The 5895-nt window shown below is 38.9% G+C and overlaps 1 non-coding gene across 1 annotated transcript; it reads right to left on the bottom strand.

The window, feature by feature from the left end:
- Positions 1-3674: 3674 nt before the first annotated feature.
- Positions 3675-3747, bottom strand: TRNAA-AGC (transfer RNA alanine (anticodon AGC)). Its single transcript has one exon. It is a non-coding gene; the product is annotated as a tRNA-Ala (tRNA).
- Positions 3748-5895: the final 2148 nt, after the last annotated feature.

The following is a 5895-nucleotide window of genomic DNA, read 5'->3' as shown; positions in this document are numbered from 1 at the left end:
TGGATATTCCTCTGCTCTTGTTTTGCAAGGAACTTCACTTTTATACATCCTTCAGAGGAAAGAATGTCAAGTAAAATAAGACGAAATGAAAATGGAAGGTGTGAAATTTTCATTTTGAGATTGCATAAGAAATCAAATTCCTCTCACGTGCTATAGAATACCTAAACACTTTTGATTAAACCACTTTAGTTGTTATAATGACACCAAATTTGAAAGCCATCTGTGACTTTTCTGTTCTTACTCTGCAACAACCATGGCAATTACAAGTTAAAAAGTAAAATGTATGCAAATTTTAAAATGGAGAATGCGGGCATCGATCCCGCTACCTCTCGCATGCTAAGCGAGCGCTCTACCATTTGAGCTAATTCCCCTGTGTGCTCACTCAGCATCACATTTCAAAAGTAACGTTACTGCTGTCCCCACTTTATTTTAAGTCTAATTGCCCATAACATGAGTGTTCAGTTCACTCCTAACTGATGCCTTAACTACACCTAGGGGATGTTTTACACTTCAGGTTGGCATGTTTAGTACTTGAATAGGAGTGATATCACTGCATGTTAACCTAGACTCAGGCCCTACCTAATCTTGGAGATACCTTTCTCATGAATGAGTAACCAAGGGAGATACAATTTTTAGGAGTTAGTGCATGTCTAATGCAAGATTAATCACCATATTATGAGAGCCAATGCTATCATCCAGCAAAAAATACTCGTTTTCGCCCAACGTGGGGCTCGAACCCACGACCCTGAGATTAAGAGTCTCATGCTCTACCGACTGAGCTAGCCGGGCTCCCACTTAAATATGGTATGCAGACTCATCATTTTTTATTAAGGAAAACTGTTTCTGGATATTCCTCTGCTCTTGTTTTGCAAGGAACTTCACTTTTATACATCCTTCAGAGGAAAGAATGTCAAGTAAAATAAGATGAAATGAAAATGGAAGGTGTGAAATTTTCATTTTGAGATTGCATAAGAAATCAAATTCCTCTCACGTGCTATAGAATACCTAAACACTTTTGATTAAACCACTTTAGTTGTTATAATGACACCAAATTTGAAAGCCATCTGTGACTTTTCTGTTCTTACTCTGCAACAACCATGGCAATTACAAGTTAAAAAGTAAAATGTATGCAAATTTTAGAATGGAGAATGCGGGCATCGATCCCGCTACCTCTCGCATGCTAAGCGAGCGCTCTACCATTTGAGCTAATTCCCCTGTGTGCTCACTCAGCATCACATTTCAAAAGTAACGTTACTGCTGTCCACACTTTATTTTAAGTCTAATTGCCCATAACATGAGTGTTCAGTTCACTCCTAACTGATGCCTTAACTACACCTAGGGGATGTTTTACACTTCAGGTTGGCATGTTTAGTACTTGAATAGGAGTGATATCACTGTATGTTAACCTAGACTCAGGCCCTACCTAATCTTGGAGATACATTTCTCATGAATGAGTAACCAAGGGAGATACAATTTTTAGGAGTTAGTGCATGTCTAATGCAAGATTAATCACCATATTATGAGAGCCAATGCAATCATCCAGCAAAAAATACTCGTTTTCGCCCAACATGGGGCTCGAACCCACGACCCTGAGATTAAGAGTCTCATGCTCTACCGACTGAGCTAGCCGGGCTCCCACTTAAATATGGTATGCAGACTCATCATTTTTTATTAAGGAAAACTGTTTCTGGATATTCCTCTGCTCTTGTTTTGCAAGGAACTTCACTTTTATACATCCTTCAGAGGAAAGAATGTCAAGTAAAATAAGACGAAATGAAAACGGAAGGTGTGAAATTTTCATTTTGAGATTGCATAAGAAATCAAATTCCTCTCACGTGCTATAGAATACCTAAACACTTTTGATTAAACCACTTTAGTTGTTATAATGACACCAAATTTGAAAGCCATCTGTGACTTTTCTGTTCTTACTCTGCAACAACCATGGCAATTACAAGTTAAAAAGTAAAATGTATGCAAATTTTGGAATGGAGAATGCGGGCATCGATCCCGCTACCTCTCGCATGCTAAGCGAGCGCTCTACCATTTCAGCTAATTCCCCTGTGTGCTCACTCAGCATCACATTTCAAAAGTAACGTTACTGCTGTCCACACTTTATTTTAAGTCTAATTGCCCATAACATGAGTGTTCAGTTCACTCCTAACTGATGCATTAACTACACCTAGGGGATGTTTTACACTTCAGGTTGGCATGTTTAGTACTTGAATAGGAGTGATATTACTGCATGTTAACCTAGACTCAGGCCCTACCTAATCTTGGAGATACATTTCTCATGAATGAGTAACCAAGGGAGATACAATTTTTAGGAGTTAGTGCATGTCTAATGCAAGATTAATCACCATATTATGAGAGCCAATGCTATCATCCAGCAAAAAATACTCGTTTTCGCCCAACGTGGGCCTCGAACCCACGACCCTGAGATTAAGAGTCTCATGCTCTACCGACTGAGCTAGCCGGGCTCCCACTTAAATATGGTATGCAGACTCATCATTTTTTATTAAGGAAAACCGTTTCTGGATATTCCTCTGCTCTTGTTTTGCAAGGAACTTCACTTTTATACATCCTTCAGAGGAAAGAATGTCAAGTAAAATAAGACGAAATGAAAATGGAAGGTGTGAAATTTTCATTTTGAGATTGCATAAGAAATCAAATTCCTCTCACGTGCTATAGAATACCTAAACACTTTTGATTAAACCACTTTAGTTGTTATAATGACACCAAATTTGAAAGCCATCTGTGACTTTTCTGTTCTTACTCTGCAACAACCATGGCAATTACAAGTTAAAAAGTAAAATGTATGCAAATTTTGGAATGGAGAATGCGGGCATCGATCCCGCTACCTCTCACATGCTAAGCGAGCGCTCTACCATTTGAGCTAATTCCCCTGTGTGCTCACTCAGCATCACATTTCAAAAGTAACGTTACTGCTGTCCACACTTTATTTTAAGTCTAATTGCCCATAACATGAGTGTTCAGTTCACTCCTAACTGATGCCTTAACTACACCTAGGGGATGTTTTACACTTCAGGTTGGCATGTTTAGTACTTGAATAGGAGTGATATCACTGTATGTTAACCTAGACTCAGGCCCTACCTAATCTTGGAGATACATTTCTCATGAATGAGTAACCAAGGGAGATACAATTTTTAGGAGTTAGTGCATGTCTAATGCAAGATTAATCACCATATTATGAGAGCCAATGCTATCATCCAGCAAAAAATACTCGTTTTCGCCCAACGTGGGGCTCGAACCCACGACCCTGATATTAAGAGTCTCATGCTCTACCGACTGAGCTAGCCGGGCTCCCACTTAAATATGGTATGCAGACTCATCAATTTTTATTAAGGAAAACCGTTTCTGGATATTCCTCTGCTCTTGTTTTGCAAGGAACTTCACTTTTATACATCCTTCAGAGGAAAGAATGTCAAGTAAAATAAGACGAAATGAAAATGGAAGGTGTGAAATTTTCATTTTGAGATTGCATAAGAAATCAAATTCCTCTCACGTGCTATAGAATACCTAAACACTTTTGATTAAACCACTTTAGTTGTTATAATGACACCAAATTTGAAAGCCATCTGTGACTTTTCTGTTCTTACTCTGCAACAACCATGGCAATTACAAGTTAAAAAGTAAAATGTATGCAAATTTTAGAATGGAGAATGCGGGCATCGATCCCGCTACCTCTCGCATGCTAAGCGAGCGCTCTACCATTTGAGCTAATTCTCCTGTGTGCTCACTCAGCATCACATTTCAAAAGTAACGTTACTGCTGTCCACACTTTATTTTAAGTCTAATTGCCCATAACATGAGTGTTCAGTTCACTCCTAACTGATGCCTTAACTACACCTAGGGGATGTTTTACACTTCAGGTTGGCATGTTTAGTACTTGAATAGGAGTGATATCACTGTATGTTAACCTAGACTCAGGCCCTACCTAATCTTGGAGATACATTTCTCATGAATGAGTAACCAAGGGAGATACAATTTTTAGGAGTTAGTGCATGTCTAATGCAAGATTAATCACCATATTATGAGAGCCAATGCAATCATCCAGCAAAAAATACTCGTTTTCGCCCAACGTGGGGCTCAATCCAAGACCCTGAGATTAGGAGTCTCATGCTCTACCGACTGAGCTAGCCGGGCTCCCACTTAAATATGGTATGCAGACTCATCATTTTTTATTAAGGAAAACCGTTTCTGGATATTCCTCTGCTCTTGTTTTGCAAGGAACTTCACTTTTATACATCCTTCAGAGGAAAGAATATCAAATAAAATAAGATGAAATGAAAATGGAAGGTGTGAAATTTTCATTTAGAGATTGCATAAGAAATCAAATTCCTCTCACGTGCTATAGAATACCTAAACACTTTTGATTAAACCACTTTAGTTGTTATAATGACACCAAATTTGAAAGCCATCTGTGACTTTTCTGTTCTTACTCTGCAACAACCATGGCAATTACAAGTTAAAAAGTAAAATGTATGCAAATTTTAGAATGGAGAATGCGGGCATCGATCCCGCTACCTCTCGCATGCTAAGCGAGCGCTCTACCATTTGAGCTAATTCCCCTGTGTGCTCACTCAGCATCACATTTCAAAAGTAACGTTACTGCTGTCCACACTTTATTTTAAGTCTAATTGCCCATAACATGAGTGTTCAGTTCACTCCTAACTGATGCCTTAACTACACCTAGGGGATGTTTTACACTTCAGGTTGGCATGTTTAGTACTTGAATAGGAGTGATATCACTGTATGTTAACCTAGACTCAGGCCCTACCTAATCTTGGAGATACATTTCTCATGAATGAGTAACCAAGGGAGATACAATTTTTAGGAGTTAGTGCATGTCTAATGCAAGATTAATCACCATATTATGAGAGCCAATGCTATCATCCAGCAAAAAATACTCGTTTTCGCCCAACGTGGGGCTCGAACCCACGACCCTGAGATTAAGAGTCTCATGCTCTACCGACTGAGCTAGCCGGGCTCCCACTTAAAGATGGTATGCAGACTCATCATTTTTTATTAAGGAAAACTGTTTCTGGATATTCCTCTGCTCTTGTTTTGCAAGGAACTTCACTTTTATACATCCTTCAGAGGAAAGAATGTCAAGTAAAATAAGACGAAATGAAAATGGAAGGTGTGAAATTTTCATTTTGAGATTGCATAAGAAATCAAATTCCTCTCACGTGCTATAGAATACCTAAACACTTTTGATTAAACCACTTTAGTTGTTATAATGACACCAAATTTGAAAGCCATCTGTGACTTTTCTGTTCTTACTCTGCAACAACCATGGCAATTACAAGTTAAAAAGTAAAATGTATGCAAATTTTAGAATGGAGAATGCGGGCATCGATCCCACTACCTCTCGCATGCTAAGCGAGCGCTCTACCATTTGAGCTAATTCCCCTGTGTGCTCACTCAGCATCACATTTCAAAAGTAACGTTACTGCTGTCCACACTTTATTTTAAGTCTAATTGCCCATAACATGAGTGTTCAGTTCACTCCTAACTGATGCCTTAACTACACCTAGGGGATGTTTTACACTTCAGGTTGGCATGTTTAGTACTTGAATAGGAGTGATATCACTGTATGTTAACCTAGACTCAGGCCCTACCTAATCTTGGAGATACATTTCTCATGAATGAGTAACCAAGGGAGATACAATTTTTAGGAGTTAGTGCATGTCTAATGCAAGATTAATCACCATATTATGAGAGCCAATGCAATCATCCAGCAAAAAATACTCGTTTTCGCCCAACGTGGGGCTCGAACCCACGACCCTGATATTAAGAGTCTCATGCTCTACCGACTGAGCTAGCCGGGCTCCCACTTAAATATGGTATGCAGACTCATCATTTTTTATTAAG

This window comes from Triturus cristatus, chromosome 4_1 (assembly GCF_964204655.1).
Source record: "Triturus cristatus chromosome 4_1, aTriCri1.1, whole genome shotgun sequence".
In the NCBI taxonomy this organism is placed as follows: domain Eukaryota; kingdom Metazoa; phylum Chordata; class Amphibia; order Caudata; family Salamandridae; genus Triturus; species Triturus cristatus.
Note: the sequence above shows the minus strand (reverse complement) of the source record. Positions and strands in the feature narration are given on the sequence as shown.